General features: G+C 35.7%; 1 protein-coding gene and 1 long non-coding RNA gene across 3 annotated transcripts in view; one reads left to right on the forward strand and one right to left on the reverse strand.

The window, feature by feature from the left end:
* The window catches only part of cdh4 (cadherin 4, type 1, R-cadherin (retinal)), a gene marked incomplete at its 5' end in the record, with an annotated part of 231,956 nt that overhangs the window by 141,644 nt on the left and 69,091 nt on the right, over positions 1 to 21,221 (reverse strand). The window lies entirely within an intron of this gene.
* LOC306856941 lies at positions 6,407 to 10,081 on the forward strand. Its single transcript, XR_013783054.1, has 4 exons — positions 6,407 to 6,720; positions 7,239 to 7,418; positions 7,983 to 8,141; positions 9,060 to 10,081. It is a non-coding gene; the product is annotated as an uncharacterized lncRNA (long non-coding RNA).

The raw sequence follows: 21,221 nt of genomic DNA on the forward strand, positions 1-21,221 counted from the left end.
AGTATTTAATAATATTTTGAATTAGCTTTTATTTAGATATTTTTTAATTAGCTTTGAATATATTTGGATTTTTATCGTTTCAGTTTTCTTTTTAAATGTAGCTTAATTTTGTCATTTTTCTTTTTCATTTTTAAATATTTCTATTTAGCTTTAATTTGTTTTTATTTCAGTTGTAGTTTCACTAATTTTAGTACTTCAAGGCAACATTTCTAATTTTATATTTTATTTTACTTCAGCTTAAATTAACACAAATTTGTATTCTATTCTATTCTATTCTATTCTATTCTATTCTATTATATTCAATTCTATTCAATTCTATTCTATTCTATTCTATTCATACTTGATGGATATAATGGGAGATATAGCAACTGAAACAAACACTATAGAAGTTAGACTAATGAAACCAATGATACAAATTTCCAGTGGTTTATTATGTAAAATGTTGCTGCATAAATTTGTTTAATCACAAATTAAATTCATCACATATGCTGATATGTAAGAATGTGACATTCATCATGAGACAGAGCTGGCTCGCTTCCTGTCATTCCTGCCGGTCATCAAGGACAGTGATTGTTGATCATGAAAAAGATCAAATAAAAAATAAAATAAAATAGAATTAAAATTAAATAATTTCTGAATAAACAGACAGTCCCATCAAAAAAAAATTCACGAGTTGCACCAGTGTTGGTGTGGCAGACTTGCAATACCTTGATTACGTTACAGATTTGGGGGAATCCATCTATGAATGCCTAAAATAGAGTTTTCTCCATTTAATAAACTGGTAGGACAAAGTATTTTAACATTAAAAAAAGTACATACACCTTTCACTATCAACCAAACATTTGAGAATATTGCGATGAATCTGCTTACCCAACCCACGCCTAATACGATCATATGCCAGTGTAAAAGGAAACATACTGTGCAAATTTCTGCCATCAGATTTGTGTATTTTAAACAGAAATAAACAGTTCTCAACTGGGTTCCAGTGTGCAATAAATTCAAAAGTGGAACATGTGGTCTTCGTCTGTATTAATACCAATCATTTCTCTAAATTCTATATTTATTTGATGCATTTGCCCAAATATGTGCTGGCAAGCACCCTTGGTTGATTCCAAGTGCCTGTTAGTAAACAGAGTGATCACATTATCCAAAGCCATCTGCTAATATATAAGAATGTGACATTCGTCGTGAGACAGAGCTGGCTCGCTTCCTGACGTTCCTGCCGGTCATCGAGGACAGTGACTGTTGAACATGAACTATTGAATGTGGTACACCTAGCGAAGAGGGAGCAGAAAGCACTAAAAATAATTTGTTTGAATAATTTGTATGCCCTGACCGTTTTTAATCACAAACACATCAAATGTGTCACATAAATATAGCACATTGGAAATTAAATGAGTTAATATTAATGAATTTGAAACACCTGGCGTGCCAGACTGAGAACTTTTGGTGTCAGTCACACAGGCCTGAAATATGTCGGCTCTAAAAGGACCATCTCTCTTGCTCTTCCTCTATATTTTTCCTTTCACAGCCATGGCAGGTTGATCCACGGACATTGGCTGCCACGTTCACATCTATAACTCATGAGTCAGCAAAACCTTTGGCGGACAAACTCAAAACACACTTGGGTTCCTTCTCTCTCTCATCTCATCTCCCAAGCAGACCTCACCACTAACCCTGAGAGGAGAACGTTATCAGGAAATCACTCTGCTTTAATTAGTTATGTGGCGTTACTCTCTTCAGATCTTGTCTCCTGCTGCTCTCAGCGTGAGACTGAGCTGCTCAGATTAAAGTGTGTGTCTGTGTGTACATATGTGCATTAGTGTCGTGTGTATGTGTCCTTCAAATTAGATCCACTCATGCATCATTAAGCAGTTGCCGGCATAGTTATTGCAGGATATGTTACATTTAAATTAATTTCCGACCCATAATAAAAATGACAAACTAGTACACACACATTTAAACTAACACAGTTCAGAATTATTTGCCTGTTGAGCTGAGGGAATTTAAATGAAACTGTAAATTTATCTCATTTGACCCAAAAGGTCAAAACATATCCTAATGCGCCATTTCACAAATATGTTTTGTATATATATTTTGTTGTTCAAAAATTTGGGGCCAGTATTTTTTATTTTTTTTTATTAAACAATAATAATATTTATTTGTCTAATAAATGCTGTTCTTTTGAACTTTCTATGAGTTAAAACAGCACTTTAGGATTTTTTAAACTATGTTAATTTTAAACTAAGTTAAATTTACTGTTTCCACAAATAAGCAGTGCAACTGTTTTACAACACTGATAAAAAAATAAAATAAATAAAAGTTTCTTGAGCTCCAAATGAGCATTTTAGAATGATTTCAGAAGTATGTGACCCCCACACACTCTGAGGCACAAACAGGCTTCCATTTTAATGTTGGAAAACTTATGATTTGTTGAAGAATAAAAACAAATTTTGGAATAACAAGCACTGATGAACTGTGCAGCCTCAATGTATTAAAATAAATAAGTCCATTTTTATTTCATTTAGAGGTCAGAGCGATGTGATCAGTGACCTTGTTTGAAGTCAATTTTAGCCATTCCTAACTTTCTTAACTTTTGCCGAGCCGCATTTGCTATCCTACTGCCAGGAACTCCCCACACTTACTCTTATCTTTATTTATATATCAAATTGAATAATATAATCTTCATCTTCTACTTCATTTTTATTACTTTACCAGGAATGCGTAATAGCTGAATAAGTGTTGTGGTGGCCCTGTGGTGCTAATGTATTAACTGTATGTGTTAATGCTTGTAACAAAGTAAATAAATAGCTGTATTTGCTAATGCTAGTGTAGCGATGTGTTAATGTATTCATTGTTTTAACAATATAAAGGCAGATTAGGTCCTATAAATTGGTCTACTAGACATGACGTTTTGAGATATGAAAGATTCAGTATGCCATCAAACCTGAACATTTCAAGAGAAGAAAGCAAGTCCCGTATTTTGCAATATGCCCCTTTCAATGTTTCCCAGCTCAATCCCTTAAGGTGAGGAACAGAGCCTCAACTCTGAGTTTTCAGGCTCATAAAAACGGCATTGTTTTCCACTTGACATAAATACCACCTGAAGACCACCCCTGTGGTGGAGCAGCGCAGCACTGCAACGCTGTCTGAGAAACATATCAATTAGATTCCCAAACTGTATTGAAACAAAGCACTGGAGGCAGCCTACTCTCCACACAACAGCAGCAAATTAACAACACATCTCCACCCACTCTTTACTGTCTGTTTAGATATGGAGCAGGAGGAAGACAAAGGAATGAGGAGGAGAGAAATAGCGAGAGAGCCTCTGTGCTATTGGAGTCGAGCCTGCTAATGGTATTCCATTACCATTAATGGCAGGCAGTCCCTGTGAAGACCCGCTATTTGCCACGAGGCAATTCCTCACTGTTTGGGTCTACCATTGACAACGTGAACATTAAACAATATCTCAAGTACGGCCGCCGAAGAAGCTGCAAAAAAAACAAACTGATAAAGCAACTGACATTAGACCTCCTAGAGAATCATTTATTGGCCAGACAGAATTCGTTGTTAAATATTTCACATTTTGCAAGGTTTTTACAGAGACCCGACGAGAGGATTGATGTAAAAAAAAAAAAACACATTGAGTCTCTGAAAATGTGAATAACTGAAATTCACCTCCATTAATCAGCGTAACTTGAGGGTCATTATGTTGACATTGTTTAATTATTTATAACAGCTCTGTCTGGAAGAACGGAGCTACATATCCAAAATGACAGCGTGTCATTCCCCTTTAAAGCGTAGCCATCAGTGGCTCGTCTCCGCCATCCCGAGCTCTCTGTTTTTTCCCCTTCATTTTTTCACTCTTAAAGTCCCCTATTGATCTACAACTGGCTGCCACAGCACAGGCAAGCACTTTTCCTCTATTTGTCACTCCCTCCTTCTCTCTTCCTACCGCTCCCCAGTCTTTTCTTGTAGTTTTTTTCCCCCCTCGTTCCTGACATCTGAGCCAACAATCAATGCGGTTTCATTCCGGTGAGGAACAAATGGAATTCCAGCTGAGAGAAAGATAGTGGAAGTTACAGCGGAGGCATGCGTACGTATATGCACGTACACATCCAGGTCCGACGGGGGTGTCGCTCACAGACTTGCAATTTTAGATACAAAAACACCCACGTACACCCACAGTGGCTTTATTCTGAAAAACAGTAGACGAACAGGTGTTACTGAGCAACAGATTCACACTATAGAACATATTTAATGACAATGTCTCGGTTTGGTTGGGGCGATTTGCATGATTGAACCAAATACTAATGAGGAACAGAGTCCTCAACAGGAAGCTGTTACAGCTAACTTGCATTTAAATTGGTCTTGTAGGGAAACTATAAATTAACAGAACAGACAGTTCCTGTCTTCCTAAAATAAACGGTGCATGTTTTATCAAATGCAGCAATGCGCAAAAAAGTGTTGGCCACAACAAAACAACAAGTTTTGCTAATCAAATCTTGTAAAATTATAGAGTACCCATAAATTATGTATTCCATTTTGTGCTATCTGCAATGATTAATAACCACATGGAGACCAAGTTGCTAAATGTGAACAACACAGATTGAAACAATATGCAAACTGCGTTTTCTGGCATGCCATAAGTGTTATGAAAGTGAGGAATCATATCTAAAACAAAAATTACTCTCACTGTGTTTGTTACAGTTGTCATGATTGTCAAAACGCCTATCAACAACACAACCTTTGTTTCATTTGCATGTACTGTACATGTTTAGTCAAAGTGACAAGTGCTTGCAAATATGTAGCGACAATTACTCAATAACAGGCTGAAATATAGTATAACTGTGAAAAATGTGTAAAAATATCATCTTGTGCTCACCAAAGCTGCATTTATTTGTTTAAAAATATAGTAAACATTGTATTGTGAAATTTTGTTGAAAAATACAACTCTATATGAACATATTTGAAATGTCTTGTATTCCTATGATAGCAAAGCTGAATTTTTAACAGTCTGCAGTATCACACTGTTACTCAAGAAACAAACAAACAAAAAAGACAGTAAAGACACGTAAGTTAATATCTACTGCTGTTTATTTTCTATTCTTTGAATTAAAAGAGAACCAGTTCTTTTAAATTTTCATAATACATTTTTATAATATTTCACAATATTAAGTTTTTTTTTTGATCATATAAATGTAGCCTTGGTGATCATAAGAGACTCATTTCAACAAATGTAAAAATCTAAAAAAAATCCAAATTTATATAATAAACATTTTATATTTATGTAGGTACTGTATGCATTACAATAATCTAAAATTATTCCAAACTTTTGACTGGTAATATAATATTCCTCTTCTGGTGAATTATAGTATCTATTCTACTTCCTCTTTATTACTTTATTACAAGAATGGGCGATAACCCTTAGCATTTAGCATTGAGTTTTTATTGCTCAATCAATGTAAACATTTGTGTTTAGAGGTGAGGTTTTATGTAAGACATATGTTTAGGTGTCTATTATAGCATTGAAAAAAACAATATATATTATGCTATAGGAGCTATTTTTGGCATCAATTTGAATATAGAATGACCATAAGGGCGTTTACATGAAGGTGAACATGTTCTGCCATGTCTTAAATCATAAATTTAAAAGTAGTGAGGCGAATTAAATTGAATTTGGTCCCCTCAGCATGTGCAGAAGGCAGAACTGTGCAGCCTGAAGTCTCACCAGCCGCAGGCACATTTTCCCTGCACTCTCAGAAAAAAAGGTACCGCGGAGGTACAATTTTGTTCCTAGGGGAACAAAAAATATAATGGTACCTTTAAAGGTCCACAATAGGTACTTAGGGTACAATTTTGTTCCCAAAACGAGTTATAAAGGTACAACTTTTCAGATTCAGATGTGAAAGGTACATTTTTGTACCTTGGAATTATTTGAATTTTTATTTATATATTTATTTAAAGTTTAGACCCAATTAGAGTAGGCCTAACTGTGTTTTTGTTGTTGTTGTTTATTAATTTAATGTGTGTGAACTCATGATAACATCAAGACACTATATTAAATTACTTTAAAATACCTTCTCAAACCGTGTACGAAAGCCTACAACCACTTGTCTCCTACCTGTAAAATGAGACAGATATAATTAACAAACAATAATAATGAAATATTTTGAATAACTGTAAATGTTTTTTGTTGTAATGTTGTAATATTATAGTCTTTCGTCAGTTTTTATATGTTTTTTTTTTTTTTTTTACTTTAAAATTTTGACCTTTGCATTATTTTAAGACGCTGAATGAAATTTGGAATAGCCTAAGGACAGTGCGGAATGGCAACATTTATTTATTAAAACTTGCTTATGCAGACGTTATCGCTTTAAGAAAATTTCCCTTGCTTGGCTTGCTTGAGTCGTTCGTTCAGTTGAGGCCGGCGATTGAGTTTGCCAGCTGCTCTGACAGAATCTCCTACGGTTTTCAACGCTGAGTCTGTTTTGGAGAAAACATTTCTCAGGTAAATTCGGAATAATGTTATATAATCTTATTTTTACACGCGTGACTCAATGTTCAGTTGATTTTGTCTAACTTTGTGCTCCCTTGCTCTAAGCCCGCGAAAAGTGCTTTCGTCATTTGGCCTGCGGGATGGAGCTGGCTAGGATGTCTACAGCACACTTAATAAAGGAGTTAATACAGTTTGGCATCGAAGTCACAAAAAAATCGAAGGTGAGTATTCTGTAACATTTTTAAAACGTTTTGAGTGTTTTCTTGAGGATTTTCTAGTGTAAAGTGACGTCCAATTAACTTATCCGTGATCTTTTTATCGGCCTCTCATAAGTTACCTTGTTGCTTAAATAATAATAACTATGGCCGCCACTTAATATATTTGCAATATTAACAACTGTACAGTAATTAGTGATTAACGTTTTACATTTGCATACAATTTTTCCCGCCTTTGCTAGTATGACTACATTTTGTAATAGGCGCAGGAGTTGCCCAACGAACTCAATAGGGAACTCGTTATATGCGGCCATTTTGTGTTTAGACGGCAAAGCAAGTGATTAATTAAGTAAAAGGACAGCACCAAAATTAATATTTATTTGTTACAAACATGGGAGTAGATGTTTATGCGGGGAATATTTATCCTTTTAATAAAATATGAATTCGTCCCCCACATTTTTTTCCCAGGTAAGTTAGGTGTGTTCTCTTAGGTGTGTTCACTTCTCTTACTTTTTATGTTATAGACAATGATGTGGATGGAGAGACTGTTGACATTGGACTGACCGAGTCAATGATTTCATTCCTCTTTGAGGGATCATTTAAAAACAAGCAAAATTCCATCGATTTGTTCAGCAAATGAAGGAGACAGTGACATTAACTCTTGAACCTGTGCCTGTAGAATGCCAGTCATCAGCTGGAGCAAGGTAATTGCTGGTTAATAATGTTTAATTTGTTTCAGAGACCTATTCTAAAAGCAAATCTTAAAAATAACTAGGTAATTTCCCCATGCCTCCCTACATAGCCTATTACTTTACTGTACTACTACTAGTACTTAGTTTATCAATTTCTTGCATCTGTAACAATGTATTAGAGGCTCTGAAATTTCAGCCATTTTCTTTGTCAAAAATATCAAGAGAAAGTACTACTTGAGCAGATAAGATAACAGAAACTTTGACATTGAGGAAAAACAGTGCACAGACTCAGCCCAGTGTGCTCAGAATTTTTGGTGCATCACTATTTATGTTTACTGTATAATTATTTATTAGGTTACCACAGTGTATGAATTGACAACTAAGATGATCAAGTAAAGGGTAGGGCACACATTGTAAATAAAACTTGTTTGGTAAAAATCTGACGTTAGTGATGTTGTTGTTTGTTTTATTAATTTGTCTTTTCAGTACTGAAACTGGTACTTTACAGTATTTGTACTATTTTATGTATACCTGCAACATTGCGATATCTGATTATTACTTCTCGTTTTGCCATAGTAAAATCAGCCCGACAACAGCTTTTCCTGCAGTTTTCGAAGTTCCGAAGTTTCCATTTGATGTTCAGGCCAAGTTGGACCGAAAAGAATGCCAACTAACATCATCAGAACGAATCAAAATTGTTATAACGTTGTATGAAAGCATGGCTCAGTACAAAATGTAAGTATTTCTCATTTTAATCGCTTACATTCAATTTTAACCATTTAATTCAGTTTACCCAAAAATGGAAATTCTGTCATCAATTACTCACCCTCATGTCATCCCAAACATGCAAATCCCTTCGTTCATCTTCGCAACACAAATTAAGATATTTTTAAAGGAATCTGAGAGCTCTCTGGCCCTCCATAGACAGCAAGGATATTACCACGATCAACGCACAGAAACGTAGCAAAGACATTGGTAAAATAGTGACATCAGTGGTTCAACTGTAATTTTACTAAGCTACGAGAATACTTTTAGTGTGCAAAGAAAACAACAACATAATTTCCCTGAGTTACCTTATTCTGCCATTTTGGAGAATACCCCAGAATGTAATTAGCGTTCTTTACGTTCAGTAGATAACACGCGCATGCTGAATGCAAACAACGCTGATTACGTTCTGGGGTATTCTCCAAAATGGCAGAATAAGGTAACTCAGGGAAATTATGTTGTTGTTTTCTTTGCACACTAAAAGTATTCTCGTAGCTTAGTAAAATTACAGTTGAACCCCTGATGTCACATGTACTATTTTAACAAACTCCTTGCTACGTTTCTATGCGTTGACCATGGTAATATCCTTGCTGTCTATGCAGGATCAGAGAGCTCTCAGATTTCATCAAAAATATCTTAATTTGTGTTCTGAAGATGAACAAAGGTTTTACAGGTTTGGAACAATGTGAGGGTGAGTAATTAATGACAGAATGTTCATTTTTTGGGTGAACTAACTCTTTGAACTGTATTTATTGTGGCCACATACAAATGGGTGAATAATAATTATCTTAGACTATGCATGTCAGTTTTCTCTACATCAGTTTAGTCATCTGCTGAGAAAATTTGACTGATATAGAATCTGTTTCTGTTTTGTGTTTTGTCATTTAGAGGGAACCATCTTTGCCATATCCAACTGTTCAAGTACAAGAGACCACTGACTGGAAAACTGTGTTTACAAGAAGAGTCACTGCAGTCATCAAAGTTGATGCGATCGAGATCTGCCGGGCGAGCGGTGTGGATGAAGGGGCTCTTGCAGCATTTTTTGCTTATTTCGTCTTCAATTTGACATCCATCTCATTTGACGAACACCCTGATGTTTCTTCAGCGGTATGTTTTGAAACTTACTGTGGATGGAGACAAGCCGCTTCCTACCCCAGTTACCAGACTAATAAACCTTTTACAGTAAGATCAGCAAAAATGCCCCACCTGTTCATTTGCCCTAAATGTTCTCGAAGAAACAGTGTTACAACAGACTACAACTACGATTACTGACCCTCTGCCTCTTCTTGATGAGGTTGAGGAAGAATGTACTACTGATGTTGCTTTTTCAGCACCCCCAAACATGAATGAGCTCTTGCAGCAATTTAAAGAGAACCTTTTTGCCTTCATGTTGAAATGCAGAGAAAAAAATCACTTGCCTCAGTCAGTACAGCAAGAAATTTTGGATGATGTTAATTTCCTGTTTAGTTTTTTCAAAGAGAACTATGATGAATTTCTTGCATATCACCTAGAAAAAATGGCTTTGATCTTGATACATTAGATAGATACATACAGTGTTGATGACAAGTTATTTATTACCATTAGATATTCTTGCTGAAGACAAACTGCTGTAAACTTCACAATGTGCAGTAGCATTTAAGGTATATATCAATGTTAAACAGGACTTTTTTTGTATTTGTCCAGTTGAATTTGTAATGATTGCACAGTGGACAATTTCTTGTACACCTATTACATTTTTAAAAAGTTGTACTGTTTTAAATGGCTGTTTTATACTTAGTGTGTTTGTTAAATGGTCTGATGAGTTTTTAATTTTCATTGAGAGTTTTTTCTTGACACACCTGCTGTTATGAGATGTAATGAATTACTTCTTTTAAATAGAACATTTCTAAATAAAATTGTATTTGTTAGCCAATGTATCTATTGTTTTTTTTTGTTTGGTTTTTTTGCATGCATGCATGAACAAGGCCACCAAAAGAATGAAGATGGTTGGGACAGTAACCTGAGGATGCTTTTAACAAGGTACACTTTTTTGCCTTCATTGCAGTGCGTACAAATGTTCCTTGAGGTACAAAATTGCCCCTTAAATGGTACAAAGCTAGAAGGTACAATGTTGTACCTCTGACTAGAGGTACAAAATTGTACCCTTCAGGGTACCACCCCAGTGACGGCCACTTGTACCTTAAAAGGTACAGTTTTGTACCTTTCTTTCTGAGAGTGTGGCCCAGCTGACCAGCTGCAACCTCAAAGACGGAAAGAGAGACACAAAGACAGACTCTATAAGGAAGAGACAAATCCGAGATGGATGCATGACAGGGCAGGCTGATTATGGACAGAACGAGACAAAGAAAAACTGGAGAGGGATCAGGATATTGGGTAGGATATTCAGGAATAGGAAAAATAACCTTGATTGAAGGCGGTAGGGAGGTGCAGGGGGATTAAAGGATGACAGGAACGGAAGAGGTCTAAAACATGTGTCCAGCTTTAAGCTTCAGCCAAACAACGTTTTGAAGAACAAAGGCATCAGCCATTCCTCTAAATCGCATCTTATCTCTTGCGGTTGGAAGCTATTATTCACAGCGGGAAGAGGAGGAGAAGGAAACGAGACAGTTGGTGTGAAGAAACACAACATGGGAATTGTGATTGATTCAAAACGGTCGAAGACATTCTGTTCAGTCAAAGACATCCTATCAATGCGTGTCAACTCACAATTCACACAGAACCATTTCTATATCAAAGAAATCAAAACGAGATCATTTTTATTAGCTTTGTGGTCAGTATATGCTAATGTAAACATTTGACAAATTCACTTTTCTTATGGAACAGCAGAAAAAAAAAAAATCAATGACTCATCCTGCATCACAAGGATATTTTGTCCAATCAAATACTCTCCGGGATGAGAATATCCCTCCCCTTGCTAAAACAACAGGTGAATGACGGAGGTCAAATACACTTATTTGACAACAACAAAGCAAATCATTTTTGTGGTTTTTATTACTCACAAGTAAAATATCAATGTCGAAATGGGCAATGTAGTATGTCAATGAACATATTTATAATATGCAAATGCACACCTGAAGTACATACTTCAACAGTCAAGCAGCAACTGCATCTAATGCAAGTACGAGAATATGGGTGCAACTATGGTTCATTGCTGTCACATATCTAACGCCCAAACTACCTGTTTTACCAGGAAATATTTAACATCAATATTTGAAAGAAACCTCTACATCTACTGTGCATTAACATTAAAGAAAACGGTGCTTGTCAAGCATTTTCATTTCTTCCTCAGAGTCTAAAAATATTACGAGAGTTGATTATTATCAAGGATTATGTGGAAAAATATTCAAAAACTGAGCCAAGATTGATGTAAAATAAAGCTACTTATCACAGTGAAGGTAGGAAAGCTGCCTTTCGACGGACGGCTATGATTGGCAAAAAATAAATAAATAAATAAAATAGCATGTAATGTAGATGAAGCGAGGTCATTTACTCCCGGCATATTGTGTTCCTCATTAAAAAATCTTCTTCCCTTGAAATCTTTATGAGCCTGAAAGCCTTCATATCTCATGAAGTGCCAAGTGCACATATGCGAGCAAACTCACACACACATAAACATAAAGCCGAAAGCAGCTTAGATTAAATCAAATGTGAACATTCTTAACCTCCATATTGTTGTCCCTCAAGAAACTGACCTTTTTACCTTGTTATGAGAACAAAGTAAACAGCCATTAACATATAATCTACCCACATGCTAAATTAGCTCTCAGACATTAGACCCATAACTTTGCTCTAATCAACTTAAAGATCCGACAGTTGAAAAACAGCTTGTCTGTACTTAAAGGCCACAAAGTGGGCTTTCATTGTTGACTCTAAGTGCATTATTTTTCAACTTTGGCAAAATTGCATACTGAGAATTGAAACTATTCTAAACCACCCGTATCTTTCCGGTTTCCTTTCCTCTGCCTCTCTCTCGGTCTCTCAGCTTGCTATTGTTGCCACACTCTCCTGCTGCCACCAGATTTTACTTTAAAAGAGATTTGTTTTGCTCAATCGGCTTAAGACAGCAGAAATTCATTCTCTAAAAGAGCATTTTAATACAGGCCCTTTCAAGTATAAGAGTTCTCCCTACTGTTACAGACCCTCTGAGTGAAGAGATGAGAGGCATACTGAGAGATCATTGGAGGGGCTTTTACTTTGGTCTCCGGTGCCCATCAAATAATTGGACCCACAACGAACATTGACAGTTTCAAGTCCTCAGATGGTGATGAAACCTCTTAGATGAGAAGCCAAACACCCTCAACAAACGGAGAACAAAGTCCATTTTCTTTTGACTAAATTTTACTGGAAATTCCACAATGGTCTGGATGAATGAAACCTCTAATAGCTCAAAATCAAATCAAAATCACCACACAAACAGGGGAGAGACACTTTAATGTGACTTCACAACAGAATGGCACCACCTACAATGATATTATTTGTATAAACAAACAAACAAAAAGCATAGTAATTAAAATACATATTATACAAACCATTATGGGGAAAAAACAGCATTATCTGCTCATACTTCAAACGACCCTGGAGTAAATCATTTGTTAATGACTGGCTCTTTCAACATAGACCACTGACTGTGGCTCAATATTTAACTCCCCCTATTAAGAAATGCAGATGTCGCTCTTTTACTCAGAATATTTCTAACTGCCTCTGTATTGACATTTCCTGCAGCGATGGGTCGGTAGCTTTCTCGCACCAATGGACATTATCTTCTTTCCCCTCCAATGATTCAGTAGTAGAAGGCATTGTTTTTATCAACGGTAATGTAAGAAGCTCCTCTGCTGTTGCTGTTTTGTTACCGATCCGTGTTGGCGATACGTCTCCTAGAGGACTGTCACTTACTAGCCTGTTGTTGCTGCTACTAGTCATGTTGAGGAAGGTGTTACTGTTGATAGTCTTGGTCATTGCAGCAAACCAGTTCAACATGATATTTCTTAACTTAGTAAGGCAATTTTATGTGTCGGTTTTCTAATTTGGATATTGTTTCACTTGGTTGTCCCACTCAAATTGTTTGGGACTTTATTCACTTCATCGTTTTACATTATTAACTTTAGTTACTTTTACTCCCTTTTCAACAAAACAAACCACAAAAAAAAAGAAAAAAAAGAAAAGTGAATAAAAATTTTTAATTTTATTTTCATTAATTTTTTATTTAAAAATAAAAAATTATGTCAGTGCAGCAAAGCAATTCAGTATGATATTTCTTAATTTAATAAAGGAATTTGGTGTATCTGTTTTCTAATCGGAATATTGTTTTGTTTGGTTGTCCCACTCAAATTGTTTGTACACAATTAACTTCATCCATTAACTTCATCCATTTATTTCATCATTATTTTCATTCAAAACAAAATAAAACATTGATAAAACATGTGTTTGTTAAATGAATAAAAGGTGAAAAAAAAACAAAAAAAACATTTACAATCAATGGCCCAAAAAAGTACAGTATGTAACATTTTGGGGCCTCCCATATAGCTGGAGGCCCCTGGGCATGTGACTTGTTGGCCCATTAATCTGGGACTGTGTACTACTAACGGTTCTGGGAAAATGTAACTCTAACCAGAGCAATAGACATAGCCCAGGGGAGCTGCAGGACAGATGAAGTCTTGAGCCTGTTCTAGAAAGGGAATACACCTATATATCCCCTTATATACCTGCTCTGCTTCAGCCAGTTATATGTAAGGCTTCTCACATGGCCTTATTCTGTATCTTTGGATTATTAAAGAATCTGTCCATCAATATTTAAATTAAACTTTTTTCTGAGAGAACAACCCATGTGCGGTTAAATTGTCAGACAGGATTTCTATACTGATGACAAGGTAACACTAATGAGGTGAAAACATCCATTTAAATCCCAGTCATACTATTAAAAAGCACACACAAGGTGGTTTTATTGCCAGTATAATGGTCAATGAATTTTCTTTGGCCTAATTTGACTCAATATAGACAGAACTGGCATGTTGTCAGATGCAAAACAAGATCCATTTAAATATGTTGTGTGTGTGTTTTTTTTTCTTCCCTGTGTTCATGCATCTTACCTCAGATAAACATGGACCAGAAATAGATGTTGAAGGACAAAGGTGTGTATGTACTTCATGCATACATGCATGATATATACCAAAGATGCTTCTTTCAGCAGGGTGTTTGCATGTATTGCTACACGAAAAGACTCTTAAATACAATCCCCTGGATCTGTGACAAGATTTCCACCTTCAAACCCTAAGAAAAAAATGGAACACCTCACCATACCAGTGTGCTTAAAATCAGTGAATCCAGCATGCATAATTGAAAAACCAAAATGGGGCCAACCAATTACAAAGCAAAACCCAGCAACTGTTTAAAGAGCAGTGAGTTTGTTTAGGAACTTACACTGGTATGGATCTTTGTCCATTTCCTCATTACTAAGAGACAGTGGAAAGACAATGTAGAAAAATAAATAGGAAAAATCGCAACATTCAATATGGTGGCTGAAAGAAAGGAAAGGCCTCGCCTTTCGGATAAAAGAGCCAATTACATTAGTAGAATCACGTTTGAGCCTGATTGAAAGCGCTTTTTTTTTTGTCAAATCGTATAGGCGATTTGACATATTCAAACAAACTGCTCATGTAGAAAACAGATGCCTGAGGGTGTTGCAAAAATGGCTGCCGAGTGGACTGACTTCTCTTAAAGCGCCTTTGATCAGTATTGCCAGCAGCATAACACTGTTCACTGATGCCATTTTGTATGTTGGTCATAAAAGGAAATTCAAATTCTTTGGATTACAAATGCAGTGACTTGTTGGGAAAGGTTTGTAGCATTTATTGCTAAAGATCAAAGTCATTACATGACTAAACATGACACATCTACACAAAATACCATTAAGCAATTTGCTTCCCTGCTCAGGTAACCTAATATCTCTAACATATTAAATCTAAGTCTGCACCACCTTGAATTGCTTGTCCTATCAATGCCTTTTATATACAGGTGTTTAAATATGATCAATATAGCCAAATCAACAGACCACATGGAATAAACACACTGAAGTAATAATAGTATTTAGTGTATGTATGTAGTGTGTGTGTGTATATATATATATGTACTTCCTGATAAAAACATCAATCTCACTCTCTCTCTGTCTACATTGTCTGGATTGATGTTTTTATCTGGAAGTGCAGGTCTGGTGGGTCCATGAAAAATAACACATAAGATTATAATGCATTGAATCAATGCTGTATACCGATGGTTAATAGGCCTATACAGTACACTGTATAGGTCTATTAACCATCGGTATACAGCATTGGTTCAATTATAATCTTATGCGTGTTATTTTTCATGGACCCACCAGACCTGCACTTCCAGATAAAAACATCAATCCAGACAATGTAGACAGAGAGAGAGTGAGAGATAAAGAAGGTCAAAGTGGACAGAGGTCAGCCAGTCCATCACGGCGAAAAACGACAAGTGATGAGACGTAGGTGATAAGCTCAGTAAGCAGAGGTGAAAACTTTTGCTGCGACCACAAGATAATGGGCTTGGAGATGCAGGAAAGGTCAAATGAAAACCATGTTCATTTGGATTAAACATTCAGTGAGGCTCACAAACTGAAGCATAAATGTGATTTACGTCCACTCATATATCAGAAACATACCAAATAACATACAGTAGATCTAGATCATCTAAGCTAGTAAGCCAGACAAATGCAACCATTAAGGTTGTCAATCGATTACAATTTGTAATCTAATTAATTACAGAATATGTTGATTTATTAATAACTGCTGAGAAGAACCCCAAAATTACGTCTAATATATATATATATATATATATATATACACATATACACATATCGTTTGATAAGGTTTAACCCCAAGGTTTGAGCATTACAGCCAAACTAATATCCCTATTACAAAGACAGCCTTTTAAGGTAACAAAATATAAAAAAGGATGGTCGATATATATATATATATATATATATATATATATATATATATATATATATATATATCGTTTGATAAGGTTTAACCCCAACTTCTTGCCGTCATTGCAGCGCGGAAAGTAATTATTTCCTGCGTCCCAATGTGCACATTATCCATCCTAAATTCTATGTGATAGTAGTCATTTTCAATACTATTTAGGGCAGATAGGGTGGATAGTATGCACATTAGGATGCCGGGATTGTGTGATTATGAGGCGCCGGGCTAGACAAAAGTGAAGCGAACGCGGAGAGAGAGAGCGAGTGTGTCCGAGAGAGAGAGAGAGAGAGAGAGAGAGCAACATTGTGCGAGAGATATGTATACTCATATGTGATAAGGGTACAGCGAACCAGTGTTGCCAGGGTTGTGGTTTTCCCGCACAATTGGGCTATTTTGAAAATACTGTCGTGGGAAAAATTACTTTTATAATACTTTTACTTTTTTTTAACTCACTTTCATAATGTACCGCAGCTGGCCAAAGTGTACATATACACGTGATCGCAAAAGGAATTTATTACAAACACTCGATGGTGGTTTACAGTGAGTTCTGAGTAAAAGTGCACTATTACTCTCATAAATTGTCTTATGTTGCATGATGCTAATGTTAGCTCTAATGCACCTGCAGAACAAGTCCAATTCTTCTTCATAATGCATTGTGTCATAATACTTCATGTAAGGTCACAAGAAAATGTTTTGTTGTACAAACCCGATTCCAAAAAAGTTGGGACACTGTACAAATTACGAATAAAAAAGGAATGCAATAATTTACAAATCTCATAAACTTATATTTTATTCACAATAGAATATAGATAACATATCAATTGTTGAAAGTGAGACATTTTGAAATGTCATGCCAAATATTGGCTCATTTTGGATTTCATGAGAGCTACACATTCCAAAAAAGTTGGGACAGGTAGCAATAAGAGGCCGGAAAAGTTAAATGTACATCTGGAGCTGGAGGACCAATTTGCAATGTATTAGGTCAATTGGCAACATGATTGGGTATAAAAAGAGCCTCTCAGAGTGGCAGTGTCTCTCAGAAGTCAAGATGGCAAGAGGATCACCAATTCCCCCAATGCTGCGGCGAAAAATAGTGGAGCAATATCAGAAAGGAGTTTCTCAGAGAAAAATTGCAAAGAGTTTGAAGTTATCATCATCTACAGTGCATAATATCATCCAAAGATTCAGAGAATCTGGAACAATCTCTGTGCGTAAGGGTGAAGGCCGGAAAACCATATTGGATGCCCGTGATCTTCGGGTCCTTAGACGGCACTGCATCACATACAGGAATGCTACTGTAATGGAAATCACAACATGGGCTCAGGAATACTTCCAGAAAACATTGTCGGTGAACACAATCCACCGTGCCATTCGCCGTTGCCGGCTAAACCTCTAGCTCAAAAAAGAAGCCATATCTAAACATGATCCAGAAGCGCAGGCGTTTTCTCTGGGCCAAGGCTTATTTAAAATGGACTGTGGCAAAGTGGAAAACTGTTCTGTGGTCAGACTAGTGTTGTCACGATACTGCAATTTCTAACTTCGATACGATACCTTGAAAAATATCGATATTCGATACCATTTTCGATACCACGGAGAAAAAAACTACCACAATATTAAGGGGGTAATTTTTTTCATTTAAAGATAAATGTAACAAGTCAAGAACATGCGGTATATTTTACATGAACAAAAAAAATGTCTTGAGGTACTGCATTTGTTGATTTATTTATTAATCTTTTATTAATCTTAGTTAAATGTTAATTGAAACTAACATTTACTAATACATGTACTAATTAAAATCCCAAGTTCTATTTGTTGATATTCTCATTTGCTTCATAACCAAACTATTTCCAGATATAGGGCCCTATGAAATCCGTTTTATTTTTCCCCAAATTCCGTTGAATTTTTTTCTACATTCAATTTATTCCATTTTAATTTTTCTGGATTCCGTTTTTTTCCGTTTGAATTTTTCTGGACTCTGTTTTTTTAATGGTCAAATTAAATGCTATTAATCTAAAAGCATGTCTAATTAATTAAAATCGTGAAAATTATACAATTTAACATTTAATTTATTGAAAGTGTACCAAAAATGACACGTTCAGGGCCGTATTAAATTTTTTTTTTTTTTCTCACGTTATGTTTACGTTATGTATTTTTCTCACGTACAGTTATTGTTACCAAATTCTGTGTTTTAGCATGTCTATTATTTGAATGCATACAAACTATTTTTATTTATTCTTACAGTAGCCTTATGAAATGTGTTTTCCCCCTCAGAAATTCTGTGTTGTGTATTTAAATTTGACTGGATATCAGATGAAGGCATAAAACAATTTTAATTAATTTATATTTGAATTAATGAAAATTAAACATTTAAATTTTTGGCAAATGAAGGGGATTTACTATTAAAATATATTTAAATATTTTGTGATCATTTCTTTTAAAAACATTAACAGTAGTAGTAAGTAGTAGTATTATGTACATTCTACTAAATAATAGTAATATAGACTATTTCTGGCACACGGTCTTTAATAGACTAAGTTAAACCGAACTTTTATTTTGACGGGTTGCCGTGAATACTTCTAAAGTTCTGTGTGTGTATGATATGACGCTAGTTTTACTCAAATTAAATGGTAAAATGCTCGTAAAGTGCCTTTCAGATCAGTTCTGGAGATATTGTTGATGTATTTATGTCCTCATTGAGACGGCAGACGCTGAAATCACCGCGAGCGCCACATTAGTAAACAAAACCGCACATTCACACAGAGACGTGCAGAACATGCAGGATTCATATTTAAATCGACTTTTGCAGCTTAATATTTACAGATACTAGTCCATATCGCGATTTGATTTAAGTGTAATGACCTACTTTTGATTAATTCATCCAAACTTTGACAAATTCCGTGACATTCCGCGTTAAACTGTAAATTCCGTTTTTATGACTGGATTCCGTGGGCATTCTCTGCATCGCGGAAATCATAGATCCCTACAGATAGCGCTCCTGCTGTGTTCTTTAACAACCAGAGCAGTCATCTTTCTATTCACTTCACTTTTGCTATTTAACCAGAGCGAAGGAGACGAGTGCGGTCACGTGGGGTGCTTGTCCACGCGCCTTTGGAGAGAAGGGAAAGTGACAGCTCGGCTAGTATCGGTGTATCGATACTTCGGGAAATTAATATTGGTACCGTTCAGATATTTCAGTATCGATATTTATCGAAATATCGATATTTTTGACAACACTAGGTCAGACGAATCAAAATTTGAAGTTCTTTTTGGAAAATTGGTACGCCATGTCATCCGGACTAAAGAGGACAAGGACAACCCAAGTTGTTATCAGCGCTCAGTTCAGAAGCCTGCATCTCTGATGGTATGGGGTTGCATGAGTGCGTGTGGCATGGGCAGCTTACACATCTGGAAAGGCACCATCAATGCTGAAAGGTATATCCAAGTTCTAGAACAACATATGCTCCCATCCAGACGTTGTCTCTTTCAGGGAAGACCTTGCATTTTCCAACATGACAATGCCAGACCACATACTGCATCAATTACAACATCATGGCTGCGTAGAAGGAGGATCCGGGTGTTTGAAATGACCAGCCTGCAGTCCAGATCTTTCACCCATAGAAAACATTTGGTGCATCATAAAGAGGAAGATGCAACAAAGAAGACCTAAGGCAGTTGAACAACTAGAAGCCTGTATTAGACAAGAATGGGACAACATTCCTATTCCTAAACTTGAGCAACTTGTCTCCTCAGTCCCCAGACGTTTACAGACTGTTATAAAAAGAAGAGGGGATGCCACACAGTGGTAAACATGGCCTTGTCCCAACTTTTTTGAGATGTGTTGATGCCATGAAATTTAAAAAAACTTATGTTTAAACTGAGAAAATTTATAATTTTAAGGGAAAAATTTGTATTCTGAATAAAATATTGAAATTTGAAACTTCCACATCATTGCATTCTGTTTTTATTCACAATTTGTACAGTGTCCCAACTTTTTTGGAATCGGGTTTGTATTTATTTAGAAATCCTTTTGATAATAGTTGGGTAAATGTATACTGGGATTGAAGCGATGTGGCTTGATAAAAGTTTTGTTGCCAGTATAAAAGCTGATAAACAAAATCAAAAGAATAATAAGGATTAAGTTATGTCTCATACCCGGCGGAGATGTGAAATGTTGTGTTTCCTTAAACTAGTTGGTCATGCATTTCTTTATTTCAACACATTTACAGGTAAATCCTAGTATTTTAAATATTTTTATGAAAATATTATGCCATTTCTTTGACATAATTATTTGTATTATTTTTCATTATTTTTTAAAATGAATCACACTAAATGAACACATCGAATTTGCATTATAGCCCTAGCAATCACAGAAAATGCTTCTACAAAATATATTTTAGGACTCGGAGACATTTACAACCACTTGAAAAATAAAAACACTCCCACTTCTGTAAACAAGTGGAAATGTAGTGTACTTATTATTAATAATGCTCTAGCTAATGGAAAATGGAGAAATAAATAAATAAAGACCAACAGTGATTAAAAAAACAAAACATGTTGGCGTGTGTGATTCTTGTATTAACAGTAGAACGACGTGTTACAACATCAGTGCATCTATGTGACATTTTTAATTACAGGTGTTCGTTAATAATGTAGTATCAGTGCAGGTAATGAGCATCGTGTCAGATTCTGTTACCCTCAACAGGCTTTGTAGCATCTATTCATGCCATTATTACAACACAAACAAAATGCCATAGAAAAGAATCCTACTGCTAGAGTGACACCGTGCCCGGGAATGCCCTGTACAGTTAAGTTGCAAAACTAATTTGAAAGACGAGCATTTCAATATTGTAATTCTTAACATGATTTATATTGCAGCTGCAAATCTCTGGTAGTCTGAGCTTGTAAATAACATAAGCCCCTACAGCCTTTAATGCAACACAACTGGCTCAGCCCTGCTGTAAATCTAGAGCTCTAACATTAAAGTGTATAACAGATATTGCTCCTTAATGGATTTAAATTATATCAAATTTTTCCGCCTATGGAACTCTTTACG

This window comes from Barbus barbus (genome assembly GCF_936440315.1).
Source record: "Barbus barbus genome assembly, chromosome: 37".
In the NCBI taxonomy this organism is placed as follows: Eukaryota; Metazoa; Chordata; class Actinopteri; order Cypriniformes; family Cyprinidae; genus Barbus; species Barbus barbus.